This window comes from Erinaceus europaeus, chromosome 19 (assembly GCF_950295315.1).
Source record: "Erinaceus europaeus chromosome 19, mEriEur2.1, whole genome shotgun sequence".
NCBI classification, from domain to species: Eukaryota; Metazoa; Chordata; class Mammalia; order Eulipotyphla; family Erinaceidae; genus Erinaceus; species Erinaceus europaeus.
Genome location: NC_080180.1, coordinates 56,415,706 through 56,430,933, shown reverse-complemented (window position 1 = coordinate 56,430,933; position 15,228 = coordinate 56,415,706). Strand labels below are relative to the sequence as shown.

Here is a 15,228-nt window from a genome sequence, read left to right as displayed (position 1 = left end):
ATGTATTTTTTTATTAATGACTTAATAATGATGGACAAGATTGTGGTATAAAAGGGGTACAATTCCATACAGTTTCCACCTCCAGAGTTCCATGTACCTCCCCTCCACCGGTAGGGTTCCTAGTCTTTATCCCTCTGGGAGTACAGAACAAAGATCTTTATAGGGTGCAGAAGGTGGGAGTTCTGGCTTCTGTAACTGCTTCTCTGTTGGATATGGGTGTTGGCAGGTAGATCCACACCCCCAGCCTGTTCCTATCTCTCCCTAGTGGAGCAGGGCTCTGGAGAAGTAGAATTCCAGGACACATTGGTGAGGTCATCTGCCCAGGGAAGGCAGGATTAGTGTCATGGTAACACCTGCAACTTGTTGGCTGAAAATCATGAAGAGGTAAAGCAGAACAAATTATTTAGTAATCAGGAACCTAAAAGTAAAACTAAGGCAGCTAATATTTGGGGTCTTTATGTTGGAAGAAGCTAGGAAGTCATCTATTTTATGTATATTCCAAGGGGCCCATGACTTTACTGATTTTTGTCTGAGCCCCACAGATAACATGCAGATGGGCTAAAAGTACTGTCTCAAAAGATAGTGTCAGAGTTGGGAATAGGACTAGAAAGATGAATCAGGGCAGAGAGTAGTTCCCAAATATGGGAACCATATCAATTATGAGATTTAAATGAAGTTGTTTTTTTATTCATTCAGTAGACAGTTTTGTGGGTTATTTTATTTTATTTTATGTTTTAGTGATAACACTCCATTGTCTTAATGAATGGGATATTATTGTGGGACGCACATTGCTTTAGCTGATGGAAGAGAAATTATTACATTTTTAATTTTTAATTTTATTTATTTTCCCTACTGTTGCCCTTATTGTCTTATTGTAGTTATTATTGTCATTGTTATTAATGTCGTCATTGTCAGATAGGGCAGAGAGAAATGGAGAGAGCAGGGGAAGACAGAGAGGGGGAGAGAAAGATAGACACCTGCAGACCTGCTTCACTGCCTGTGAAGCGACTCCCCTGCAGGTGGGGAGCCGGGGGCTCGAACCGGAATCCTTAAGCTGGCCCTGCGCTTTGCACCACATGCGCTTAACCCGCTGTGCTACCACCCGACTCCCGATTATTATTAATTATTTATTAACTCTCTCCCCTCTTTATTGGATAGAGACAAAAATAGAGAGTGAATTGGCCGCTAGAGAGGGAGAGAGAAAGAGAGACACCTGTAGCACTGCTCCACTGCTCTTGAAGCCCTTCCTCCCCTCTGCAAGTAGGGACTGGGACTTGAACCCAGGTCCTTATGCATTGTAGCAATATGCACTCAGCTGCGTGTGCCACAGCCCAGCCCCCAGTGCTTGCTTTCTCTCCTAAAAACAAACAAATGAAACAGCCCAAGGAATGAAACCAAGGCTTGAATGTGTGCTGTACTGCTGGGTGGCCTCCACAGACTAACGCTCTCTTCTTTTTAAACAGCGTAGTTCCCCCATTCTTGAAGGGCCCTGGGTGCTGTCCCTGGAGCTGCCGTGTGCACTCGAAGCAGGGCCTCACTCATGGCACAGCGTGTGCTCTGCCTGGATGTGCTCTCCTGTCCCCAGAGTCTGTATCTTTTAAGACAGCAAAGTTGCATATCTACAGCCTTCATAGCCAAAAACGCACGATGCTTTCAATCTTTCAAGTGCTAGAAAAGAAAATCTCCCAAAGCAATCAGATATGTGACCAAAGGCTTTTACCAAAAGTAGCCTTTGTCATAATGGGAGCTGATATCCATGCATGATCCTTTTACTCATTTTCATTTATTTGCCTGTTGTTGGATATGAAACAGAGAGAAATTGAGAGGGAAATGGGAGATAGAGCAGCAAAGAGACAATGAGATACCTGCAGACCTGCTTCACCATTTGTAAAGCTTTTCCCTTTCACATGTTAATTTCGCGCTCTTTTTCATAAAGTGGACAGAAGCTTTTTCTAGACTTCTCCACTCTTTCTTCCTGTTCTGTGATCCTGGTGGACAGAACTTTCCTATTTACTAAGAATCTCTGGGAGTGGGGCATACAGCATAATGGTTATGCAAAAATACTTTCTTGCCTGAAGCTCTAAAGGTCCTACACCACCATAAGCCAGAAGAGAGAGAGGGAAAGGATTGTCTCTGCTGAACTATGTATTAAGGTCTTCCAACAAGATTGAGAGACTCAGATGGAGATAGATAGGTGATAGATTGATAGACAGATTCTAGGTAGAGAAGGAGAAACTTTTTTTTAAAGTCCTTTTTTTTTTTTTACTATTTATTTATTTATTTATTCCCTTTTGTTGCTCTTGTTGTATTTTTTTATTTTTTAAAATATATTTTTAAAAATATTTATTTATTCCCTTTTGTTGCCCTTGTTGTTTTATTGTTGTAGTTATTATTGTTGTTGTCATTGTTGGATAGGACAGAGAGAAATGGAGAGAGGAGGGGAAGACAGAGAGGAGGAGAAAAAGATAGACACCTGCAGACCTGCTTCACCGCCTGTGAAGCGACTCCCCTGCAGGTGGGGGAGGAGAAACTTTTTAAGTATTTATTTAAGAAGAGAGACAGAGACAGTGAGCCGAGCACAGTTCTGACCACAGGTGGCACTGGGGAATTGAAACTGGAGCCTCAGGTCTGTAAAACATGTTCTACCCAGTGAACCACCTCTCTGGACACCAATGTCTTGCTTCTGAAAAGCAAATCGTAATTAGACATCTGGAGCTGGAAGGCCACTGTGCTCTCTTTGTACACAGGCAGTCCCACTCAGGCCACACTGTTGCTGCTTTAGGAAACTCAATATAAACCACTCTGCAGCCGTGCTACACTAAGTAAACTGGCGCAGACATGATAAAACAGCTTACCGTTTTACTGTGGCCCATCTCCCACTTATTTTTCACAATCCAGTCATTTCTCGCTATCATTAGTAATATAGTAGGGACAGAAATTGCTCCCCCATTACAATTACTGTCAAATTATCAGTGCCTTCCTTGCAAAGGCAGATGGGAATTTTAAATCGGTTGTTAACACTGAGGTGACCAACTGGGAAATGACTGAGGAACCAGGGTGCACCTGTGTACCTGCTCCAAGCAAAGTCGTCAGACTGAAATAATTTAAATTTTTAGAGAGTATAGCAGTAACTGGGGAGGTGGCTCAAAGAGAGAGCAGAGGATTTGCAAGTGCTGTGTCCCAAGTTTGATCCCTGGCACTGTGTCTGCTAGGGTGATGCTCTGGTTTGTTTTCTCTCATCAACAAATAAACCTGTTAAATAAAATAAAATACACACGGCAGAGAATCAGCCCATGGCTGAAGTCAGATAATGCATTCTTGGTAAGATCCCACCCGGTTCCTATTCTCCAGGTGTCCATTCAAACTCACTGCATATTTGATAAACAGTCAAGCAAGGAGGATTATTCTGAGCAGTGTGGTTATCTGCCATTACAGGTGATTAAAAATCCATGTATGTAAATTAGCTCAATGTGACATTAATTTGGTCTCCATGAACAACATGGGACAGTGTCTCTGAGCCTTTAATGTGGAAATATGTGTGAATCGAACTGGCATTTTAGAGTCGCTGACAGTAGCCAAATACATCACGGCTCTCTCTGTTTCTCTCTCCCTTCCTACCTCCCTTTTTTCCCTCTTTCTTTCCTCCTTCCTTGTATTATTCAATCTTTCTTTTCTTTTTCTTCTTTCCTCTCTTTTTTTCCTTTTTTTCTTTCCTAATGTATTTTAGTGAAGAGAAATAGAGACCAGAGCACTTCTCAGCTCTGACATGTGGTGGTGCTGGAGATTGAACCTGGGACTTTGTAGCTTCAGGCATGCATCACCATGATACTGTCTCCTCACACTGTCATTGCTTTATTTCTGAGCAGAATGGGCAGTGCTTTGTGTGAGACTGGAGGCTAGAGCATGACAAGTTCATCACTATGTTCAGAGACTCACTCTGGAGCTAGTGCAGTGCTCCATGGTCTGCCTCAAGAGCTCACCAGACAACGACCATGTGCTCCTGAGGCCGCTAGCCCTGGCAGGACACTCATTGTCTCTTAACTGCAGGAGAACTTTGTGACTGAACATCCCCTGGGTGCTGAGTGTGATGGGAGATTAAAGAGACAGAGAGGGACTTCCTTCCGTCTTCAGTGAGCTTCCTCTAAAGTCCAGGGGAAGGTTCTGAATCAATGGGAGATTCCTGAACCCCCAGAATCCAGTAATCAGAAGGAAGTGTGAAGTTCAGTATCTTCTGTGAGAAAGTCTGAGGGGAAGAGGGAGCCATTTTATTTATTTATTTTTTTCATTTTTGTTCCCTTGTTGTTGTTGATGTCGTTGTTGGATAGGACAGAGAAAAATGGAGAGAGGAGGGGAAGACAGAGAGGGGGAGAGAAAGAGAGACACCTGCAGACCTGCTTCACCGTCTGTGAAGCGACCCCCCTGAAGGTGGGGAGCCGGGGGCTCGAACTGCCATGTTTGCTTCACGCCATGTGCCCTTAACCCGCTGCTGGGCTCCCCTTTAATTGGGTTAAAGTATTAAGTCATCTAGGAAAATCACAAGGTTGAAGAGGTTGTTTCTTGAGTACCATCCTTGTTACCCTCAGCACTGTTCTAGAAACAATCTTTATTCCATAAGCCAATAGTAAAGTGGGTGAAATAGCATAATATTGATGCAAAACATTTTCATGCCTGAGGCTCTGAGGTCACAAGTTCAATCCCCAGCACCACTATAAACCAGAGCTGTGGAGTTCTCTGGCATCTATCTATCTATCTATCTATCTATCTATCTATCTATCTATCTATGTATCTATCTCTATTTTCCTCTCTTTCTTTCACTAAAATAAATAGATAAAATAAAACAAATAAGCCAATAGTAACTACCATCTGGAGAAGCAGCCCCCATGTGTATCTAGACTGCGTTTGCTGCACCTGTGTCATGGTTTCTATCACACACACCATAACACAGACAGTTGGAGGGGTGAACTATATTTGAGAAATCAATATTTGAAAACATTTATGATTCACAGCATGTTTTGATGATGCCACTTTTAATCAGTGTACCATGTTTGAATAGGCTTTGTTCACTGAAAATTGTATTTTTGACATTTTGTGATACAGTAACTCAAATGTCTACCTCCAGGTTGGGTTGTGTGGTTGACATGGACTCATCATATTGCTGCAACTTGAGCTCTGTAGGACCACCTCTGGGAAGCCGAATGTAGCTTCTGACAGCAGCTAGGCCTGTTGTCTTCTTGATTTTTTTAAAACGATATTTTAATTTTATTTATTTATTACATATTTACTTATTTATTTGGGGTAGAAACAGAAGGAAATTGAGAGGAAAGGGGGAGGTTAAGAGGGAGAGATACAGAGAGACACCTGCAGCACTGTTTCACCACTTGTGAAGCTTCTCCCCAGCACTTGGGAACTGGGGATTTGAACCTGGGTCCTTGTGCACTGTAATGTGTGCGCTCAACTCGTTTGCCACCACCCAGCCCCTCTTCTTGATAGTTTCAGCTCAGTGGGGTCAACTTCTTGTCTAATCTGTTTAGAATGTGGTTTTCACTGGGTGACAGGGCTGGAGAAGGTTTGTCCGAGGAAGACGAACATCACCTCTTTATCCCTTTATCCCATATGACCTCTACCGGCCTCAGTAGAATCTTCCATCAGAAGGACATCTCTCTCTCTCTCAGCAAGCTCTTGGGGTCCTGTGTCTATCTGGTGAGGTCTAGCTGACTGCTTTAGGGTTTTCACTTTTGTCCCGATCTTCTCCTTCAATGGGTTCTCATCTTTTACAGCTACAAAACGCTTATGGTGTGTCTATTTATACTGCCTGGGACAGTTAACGACTGTTCATTATGGTGAGATGTTTAACCTCAAAGACATAGTTCCAAGGCTCCTGCTTTATGATTTGGCTGCCACTAAAAAAAAAAAAAAAAAAGGAAATGGAGGGGCAGGCGGTGGCACAGCTGGTTACGTGCACACTGTACTATGTGGAAGGACCCATGAAAGGACCCAGATTCTAACCCCGGCTCCCCACCTGCAGGGGGACACTTCACAATCGGTGAAGCGAGTCTGCAGGTGTCTTTCTCTCTCCCTCTCCCTCTCCTCCTCCCCTCTCAATTTCTCTCTTTCTTATCAGAAATAAATAAATAAATAGTGGTCCAGGAGGTGGCACAATGGATAAAGCACTGAATTCTCAGTCATGAGGTCCCGGGTTCAGTCCCCAGCAGCACATCTATCAGAATGATATCTGGTTCTCTCCTCCTATCTTTCTCATTAATAAATAAAATCTTTAAAATAAATAAATAAATAAATGAATAAGGGGAAAAATGGCCACATTCATAGTGCTGGTACCTGAACCCCAGCAATAACCCTAGAGGCAAAAAAAAAAATGAGGAAATAGAACTTTTAAAAAAGTGCACTGATAGGTCTTTATGCCACAAGAAAAGTACAATTTTAGTAATTACAGAAGTTGGTGGGCAGGTGATAGCTCACTCTGCAGAGTGCAGACTTTGCCAGGCATGAAAACCTGGGTTTGAGCTCCTGACACCACAGTGGTGTCACACAGACAGCACCAGGCACAGTGGTGCAGTCCTGTGTTCTTGTTCTCTCCTCCTCCCTCTCTCTCTCTCTCTCTCTCTCTCTCTCTCTCTCTTTCTCTCCCTCTCCCTCTCCTTTTCCCTCTCTCTCTCCTGAGAACTTGGAGAGTGAGTTTAACTTGGATCACTGGACCACCCTTGGCTAAAAGATGAGTCAGACACATTTTCTTCCCAAGAAATGTTAAGTGGTAGCGTTCCAGGGGGAATCCTCAGCAAATAGTTTTTTTTTTTAATGGTTGCTCGCATTTTTACTATTACTAGAAATGCATAGTACTTAGTATATCAACTAAAGTCATGTTCTTAATTTTTTTTCTCTACAAAGGTATTCCTGCCTTTAAGGTAGCTTTGCCTTACAACACTATGTAGGGGTCTGGTGTACAGCTTCTCACCCTGGCAGCTGAGGTTCCAAACAAGCTGAGTCTGATGCTTTGTCAAAAGCATTCAGAAGTCTATGGCCATACCACCCGGAACGTACCTGATCTGGTCTGATCTCAGAAGCGTCCAGAATACAAGGGAAAAGTGTGGATTGTTAGAAAGGGAAGAGTGGAGAGCTCTGCTGAGGAATAGGTTCTTCTTGTCCACAACTCAGGTTCAAGCCCTTTTTACCTTTTGTCCCATGGACCCATGCAGAGGACTTCAGAGCCATCCTCTCAAAGACTGGGAATGTGGACTGTGAAGGCACCGATTCCCATTCTTTCTGCCTTGGGTGAGACATGTCAGGTTCCCAATGATTCCAAGAAACTTTGTTGAAGAATGAGTGTGCTCTGGTGGCCCCTGGAGAAAGCAAGGATTGTAGAGGAGCAAAGCACCAGAAATGTGCGAAGTGTGTGAGGTCTGTGAGGTGTGTGAGGTGCATGAGGCCTGTGAGGTATGTGACGTTTGTGAGGTATGTGAAGTGAGTGAGGTGAGTGAGGTCTGTGAGGTGTGTGAAGTGAGTGAGGTGTGTGAGGTGCACGAGGTGTGTGAGGTGTGTGAAGTGAGTAAGGTGTGTGAGGTGTGTGAAGTGAGTGAGGTCTGTGAGGTGTGTGAGGTGCACGAGGTGTGTGAGGTGTGTGGAGTGAGGTGTGTGAAGTGAGTGAGGTCTGTGAGGTGTGTGAGGTGTGTGAAGTGAGTGAGGTGAGTAAGGTGAGTGAGGTGAGTGAGGTGTGTGAAGTGAGTGAGGTGAGTAAGGTGAGTGAGGTGAGTGAGGTGTGTGAAGTGAGTGAGGTCTGTGAGGTGTGTGAGGTGCACGAGGTCTGTGAGGTGTGTGAGTTGCATGAGGTCTGTGAAGTGAGTGAGGTGTGTGAGGTGTGTGAAGTGAGTGAGGCCTGTGAGGTGTGTGACATTTGTGAGGTGTGTGAAGTGAGTGAGGTGAGTGAGGTCTGTGATGTGTGTGAAGTGAGTGAGGTGTGTGAGGTGTGTGAGGTGAGTGAGGTGAATGAGGTGAGTGAGGTGAGTGAGGTGTGTGAGGTGTGTGAAGTGAGTGAGGTCTGTGAGGTGTGTGAGGTGCACGAGGTCTGTGAGGTGTGTGAGTTGCATGAGGTCTGTGAAGTGAGTGAGGTGTGTGAGGTGTGTGAAGTGAGTGAGGCCTGTGAGGTGTGTGACATTTGTGAGGTGTGTGAAGTGAGTGAGGTGAGTGAGGTCTGTGATGTGTGTGAAGTGAGTGAGGTGTGTGAAGTGAGTGAGGTGAGTGAGGTCTGTGATGTGTGTGAAGTGAGTGAGGTGTGTGAGGTGTGTGAGGTGAGTGAGGTGAGTGAGGTGTGTGAGGTGTGTGAAGTGAGTGAGGTGAGTGAGGTGTGTGAGGTCTGTGAAGTGAGTCAGGTGTGTGAAGTATGTGAGGTCTGTGGGGTGAGTGAAGTGTGTGAAGTATGTGAGGTATGTGAAGTGTGTGGGGTGTGTGAGGTCTGTGAGGTGAGTGAGGTGTGTGAAGTATGTGAGGTCTGTGAAGTGTGTGAGGTGTGTGAGGTGGGAAGCTGGAGGCACACTGAGCAAATGTTCATTCAGGGAGGAACGTGAGTCCAGGGACAGTGGAGCGGGATACCTGTGTACCCTGCTGGAAAACCGCCCCCCCCCCCCCCCCCAGTATTTCCCACAGGACAATCAGGAGGAAGTGTCTGATAATGGTGCATGGGCCACATATACTCATCACACCACCATCTCTAAGTCTCTCTAAAAGAACTGAAAAGGAAATAAAAACCAACTTGCTAAAATCTGGAAGGAGAAGGAGAACAGAAGAGGCAACAGCAGACAAGAGCTCACAACAAAATGTTGGAAGACAGAAGGCAGATGGAGGAATGATAACAAAGTTAACAGAGCAGCAAGAAGGTTTGCTTTGCTTGGAAACCATCAAGAAGCAAGTGACTCTCTGCTCTAAAAGCTTGCAAAGACTCAGCAGCTGTAAGTATGGTTGCTTCTGTGGGAAGGGGAGGGACAGAATGAAGGAGGGTAGTCGGAGCTCAGAGCTTCTCCTGGACAGATGGGGGCCAGCTGGCAAAAGGAAGTATAATAGTTGGGGGGAATGGAGCCAAACTCTTTAGAGTAGATGATACTGGCTTCGGTAGATAATGGAGATAATGACTAGAAAAGAAGGCTTAGGTCACATCTCCACACCACACACTGAACAGAGTCCTCTGTCCTCCCTGACTTCACTGGGATGCCGGGATCCTGGCAACTAGATTTACGTTTCCCAGACAGGAGGATGGGAGATTTCCTGCTGATGAGATCAACTGGCCAAAGAAAAGACTCGGTGGGGCATGTGGCGGTTAAGCACACATAGTACTAAGCACAAGGACCTGAGCTAGGACCCAGACTCAAGTTCCCACTCCCCACCTGCAGGAGGGTGGGGTGTTTTTTGGGCAGTGAAGCAGGTCTGCACGTGTCTTTCTGTCTCTCTCCCTCTCTATCTCCTCCTCCTCTCTTAATTTCTCTCTGTCCTATTGAATAAAATGAAAAAAAATGGCTGCCAGGAGCAGTGGATTTGTAGTACCAACACTGAGTTCCAGTGATAACCCTGGAGGCAGAAAAAAGAAAGAAATACAGAAATCAGAAATCAGAAAGAAAGAAAGGAAGGAAAGAAGAAAGGGAGAGAGACAGAAAGAGAAAGAAAGGCTCAGATAAGTATATGGAAGTTGCCCAATGAAATAAATGATCATAGTAAATGATAGCAACTTACAAGTATTAGGAATACATTGTGTTTCTGATCAGCTTTTTAATGCATGTATAGAGGAAGTATTTGTTTTATTTTTTATATTTATTTATTTATTTATTGAATAGAGACATTGAGAAATCTAGAGGGACGGGGAAGATAGGAAGAGATACAGAGAGATACCTGCAGCCCTGTTTACCACTTGCAAAGCTTTTCCCCTGCAGGTGGGGACTGGAAGCTTGAACTTGGGTCCTTGTGCAGTGTAACATGTATGCTCAACCTGGTGTGTCACCACATGGCCCCCTAGAGGAAATATTTGCATCACTCCAAAATGCATAGGCTGAAAGCTAATTCCCAATGTGATAGCATTTGAAAGTATTTGGATGGTATTTGTAAGGTGTTTTGGGCAATTGCTAGATCCCACAAACACCATCCCGTTGGGAATAGGATCAGAGCTCCTAGGAAAGAGACCCCAGAGAGCTTGCTTCCCCTAGGTCCTTGTGAGGACACAGTAAGAAAAATGGCCATATACGAAGCAAGAAGTGGTGGTCTCTTACCAGAAACCATCTGCGACCTTGATCTTGAATTTCCAGCCTCTGGAATAGTGAAAAAGAAAAAGAAACCTTTGCTGTTTAAGTCACCCGTCTACGGCGTTTGTTCTAGCAGTTCCATGGTGGTGCCTCTCCTTTTCTTCCTTCTCCCTTCCTTCCTTCTCCCTTCCTTCCTTCTCCCTTCCTTCCTTCTCCCTTCCTTCTCCCTTCCTTCCTTCTCCCTTCCTTCCTTCTCTCTTCCTTCCTTCTCTCTTCCTTCCTTCTCTCTCTCTCTCTTTCTTTCTTTCCTTCTTTCTTTCTGATTTCTTTCTTTTTTCACAATACTTATCTCTGTGAACAGAGAGTTATCACCAGATACATAAAGAAGGTCTCTAATATAAAATGGACAAAGATAGCTTGGCCTAAGCAAAGACAGCTCAGTGAGAATAATAACACTCAATAAACTTATTAATAACTAGAAATACAAGATAAAGCATTGCACAGACAAAATAAGAACACAATGGCTGGGGAGATAGCATAATGTTTATGCAAGACTTTCATGCATGAAGCACCAAAGGTCTCAGGTTCAATCCCCAGCACCACCATAAGCCAGAGCTGAGCAGTGCTCTGGTAAAAAAAAAATAATAATAATAGTAAATAATAATAATAGAATAAATTAAATAAGAGTGTAATATTACATAAAAGAACATTTGGAGAATGAGAAATGGTTTTGGAAATTAAAAATAAGATAAGAGAAATAACAGATTCAATTAAAGGTGTGGAAGAAAGGCAACTAAGCAAAAAAAGAGAAGGGAGAACTGCAGGGTCAAGCCAGTCAGAGGAGCCAATAAGGGCAGTCATCGTTTGCTAACAAGAGTTTAAGAGAGAGAAAGAGACAAAAGAAAAAAAAAATATATAAAGAGTTTAAGGAAGAGCAAAGTACAGAAAACGCAGAGAGGAAATGATCAAAGAAGAAATTAAGAACCATCTCTAGAACTGAGGATATGGCTGTAGAGATGGAGAAACTCACAAGTACAAGCCAGTGAATGAAAGAGAAAAAAAGAAAGCTTCTGGATCACAATCATTCTCTCCTATATGAAGGGCAATTCTTCATGGCGGATCTATGTAGATCCTTCTTCCATAATTTCAGTCTCTCAACTTGTTGACTCCCTTTTCTTTAAATGTTGAATTGTTTTTTCCATCACTTTTAAAAATATTTATTTACTTCCTTTTGTTGCCTTTGTTTTTATTATTGTAGTTATTGTTGTTGTTGTTGTTGGATAGGACAGAGAGAAATGGAGAGAGGAGGGGAAGACAGAGAGGGGGAGAGGAAGACAGACACCTGTAGACCTGCTTCACCGCCTGTGAAGCGACTCCCCTGCAGGTGGGGAGTCCGGGGCTCAAACCGGAATCCTTACACGGGTCCTTGCGCTCTGCGCCATGTGCGCTTAACCCGCTGCGCTACTGCCTGATTCCCTCCATCACTTTCTTCAACCAACTTCAGGTCTGGTGCAAGACCTTATCCATCTCAGGAACTGCATTCCCATCTACTGGACCTCACTTTCTGACCACCACAGCCTGTTTTTCCAGTTCACCCCCACTCCGGTCCCTGCTGCTGAATCATTCCAAGTCCCTCTCAGATCGAGAAATCAGTTAATCTGCTCCAATCGTCTTGTCATGATCCCTCCCCCACCATGCTCCTTACCGTGCTTAACGTCCACGCTACCAATGTAAGCTTCCAGCTCTCTTGCTTCTCTCACCTTTCATTTTTATTTTCCAGATAAGGACCCAGTCCTGGCTTAGTACAGCTTTCACTTCTTGGCGTCTTGGACAAGCATCCTGCTTCAAAGGGGTGGGGGAAAGCCAACACACACACGAGGCACCCCCCCCCCCCATTATCGTTCACCTCCATCCAGTGAGCCTTTTGCCACTTAGAATCCCACCACAGTCTCCAGCCTACTTGCTGTCTGCTCTCCTGGTTTATTTTCTCTCCCACTCTCAACTTCTTTCTGCTCCTACTCTCTGCCCTGAGAGAGAGTTCATCTGTGCTTTGAGTGAAAGCAATGCCTCTTCTTGTAGTCAGGAACCTTCCCAGTTGGATTCGTGTTCCATTTATTGTTCCTTCTCTCTCCTGTATCATTTGTTTCTTGCCTCTCTTGGATGACTCTCACCAGTCAATAAATGTGAAATGATAATCATCCATTAAAAAAAAAAAAAAAAAAGAAAGCCTCTTCCTTAAAGTATGTCTCCACACCCCTGGGGGACAGGACTTAGAGTTGTCTGTGTTTACCATCTCTCCTTCCTTCCTCTTGAAACCATTCTCCCCCTGCTAACACTCTGCTATGCAGATCTAGTCCATGGCCTGGCAACCACCATCTTGCTCAGTATCACGGTTGAGCCTCAGTTCTTTTGTACTTAGTCATCCAGCAGTCAATCACCCTCTTCTCCTTGAAATTGCTTTCTGGTTTTCTCTCTACCTCTCTGGCCATGCCTCAGTTTCCTTTGGTGGGCTTTTCAAAATCTTCTTTCCAGTCGCATCTCAGACCTGAGGTAGTCCTCTTTCTATATTCCTTTGTCCCTTTGCTGATTTCACCAATTCCATCATCACTCACATGCTGAGGACTTCAGAGCCCCTGTCTTGCTAGACCTCTCTCTTAATTCCAGGCTCCAGGTTTAGCCATCTGCTTGAGATGATAGTTAATCTCCAACTGGAATGTCCAAAGTGGGTTTCTACTCTTTCTAGGGATTCCTCCACTTCAGCTAAGAGCAGCTCCTTCCTTCCCTTTGTTCAAGAGGAAAGCATCGGACCCTGTTTGACTCCACTCTCCTTTATCTCACTTACACTAATCAGCATCCCCTGCTGGCTCTCCACACACAGCACAGCCAGCAGCTGACATTTCACAATACTTCCAGTACCACCAGTCAGAGTACCCATAGCTGAGGGTTGCCCCATGGCTGCTTACAGCCATCTCTTCTTAACTGCTCCCCTGCTTCTACCCTTCACTCTCTCAGTCTGTTCTCAACACAGCAGCTGGAGTGAGCCTTCAGACAAGCCATTCCCATCATGACATTGCTCTGCTCAAAACCTTCCCTGTCTCCTGAGCTTATTCTGGATAAGAGCCCAATCCTTAGAGAAGCCTCCAGAGCTTAACACGATGGGTCACTGACTATCTCTTGTGCTCCATGTCTTCCCTTTCTGCCCCTCATAAAGGCTGCCCCAGCCTCCCTGGGCCCTTGCTTTTCCTCTTGCCTCACAAGGTATGCCCACCATCTGAAATGCTCCTCTCTGAGTGGCCCACTCCCTCAAGAGCTCCTTGAGAACTTTTCTGACACTTTAAGAAAGACAAAACAAGGGCCAGCGCACCTGGATGAGTTCGGGCATTATCATGCTCAAGGATCCAGGTTTGAGCCCTGCTCTCCACCTGCAGTGAAACAGGTCAGCAGATACTATTTCTCTCTCTCCCTCCCCACTCAATTGCTCTCCGTCATATAAAATAAAATAGAAAGAAAGAGAGAAACAGGAAAAAAAGATCACTGGGAGCTTGTCGTGTCACACTGAACCCCAGTGATAACCCTGGTGGCAATAATAAATGAAGGAATGAATAAATAAATAAGACAAAACAGTAATACCTTCACTAACTCTGCTGGGATGCTGTTTCCAGCCTTTACTCCTCTGCATCGCTGGACTGTGAGTCGAGGCTGAGGGTAGGAAAGATCAATGGAGGGCAGGCAAGGGTCTCTGCAGAATTCTGGCCCCAGTGATTTTTCAGGAAGTTCCAAGAGGCTGTGCCCCATTAACATGACCTAATACCCAGGAAAGAGGAAGCAGAGTATCCAACACATTGGAGAGGCAATAGGAATCCCCAGGGCGGTGGGGATTCCTGGCATCCCTAAGCAATGGTGGTGTGGTGGACCAGACTGAGGAGAAGGAAAGAACCAGAGGGGAAAGGCAGGAGTGTAAGATCACCTTACACACATATGTTTTTTTTTTTCTCTTAATATTTATTTATTTATTCCCTTTTGTTGCCCTTGTTGTTTTATTGTTATTGATGTCATTGTTGTTGGATAGGACAGAGAGAAATGGAGAGAAGAGAGGATGACAGAGAGGGGGAGAGAAAGACAGACACCTGCAGACCTGCTTCACCACTTGTGAAGCGACTCCCTTGCAGGTGGGGAGCTGGGGGCTTGAACCGGGATCCTTATGCTGGTCCTTTCACTTTGTGCTACGTGTGTTTAATCCGCTGTGCTAATGCCTGACTCCCGCACATATGTGACCTTATGAGAGCTTTCCTTGACTGTTTTTAGTGGTGCTTTACCAGAGCACTGCTTAGCTTGCGATGGTGCAGTTCTGGCCAAATAAGCATGCTTCCTCTAACCCTCTTTACAGAAGCTTATAGAAAATAGTATATGTCACCCAGCAGAACTTGCTTTTTCTGTTTTTGTCATCTTAGGTGGAGTCCTGGCTTGAACCTGCATCACATGCGTGACAAAGAAGAACCTCATTTCTTAATTTAGAAGATGCTAAACACTTAACTACAGAGTTGTGTTTTGTTTGTATTTTTAAAATTTATTTTATTTATCTATTCCCTTTTGTTGCCCTTGTTGTTTTATTGTTGTAGTTATTATTGTTGTTGTCGTTGTTGGATAGGACAGAGAGAAATGGAGAGAGGAGGGGAAGACAGAGAGGAGGAGAGAAAGATAGACACCTGCAGACCTGCTTCACTGCCTCTGAATCGAACCCTCTGCAGGTGGGGAGCCGGGGTTCTAACTGGGATCCTTATGCCGGTCCTTGTCCTTTGCGCCACCTGCGTTTAACCCGCTGCACTACAGCTCGACTCCCGTTTTGTTTGTATTTTTAAAAAATATTTATTTATTTTCCCTTTTGTTGCCCTTGTTGTTTAACATTGTTGTGTTTATTGATGTAGTTGTTGTTGGATAGGACAGAGAGAAATGGAGCGAAGAGAGGAAGACAGAGAGGGGGAGAGAAAGACAG

At 44.5% G+C, this 15,228-nt stretch overlaps 1 long non-coding RNA gene across 2 annotated transcripts in view; it reads right to left on the bottom strand.

Moving 5' to 3' along the window:
* Positions 1-13,973, bottom strand: part of LOC132534757 (uncharacterized) — a 30,011-nt gene extending 16,038 nt beyond the window's left edge. Inside the window, exons 1-2 of one of the 2 annotated variants that reach the window (XR_009546467.1) lie at positions 13,866-13,968; positions 10,263-10,301 (exon numbers count right to left, since the gene is read on the bottom strand). This is a non-coding gene — a long non-coding RNA (uncharacterized LOC132534757). Of the gene's footprint in view, positions 1-10,262; positions 10,302-13,865 lie in introns of both variants that reach the window. The other variant, XR_009546468.1, reaches the window with a different exon arrangement.
* Between the last annotated feature and the right edge of the window lie 1,255 nt (positions 13,974-15,228).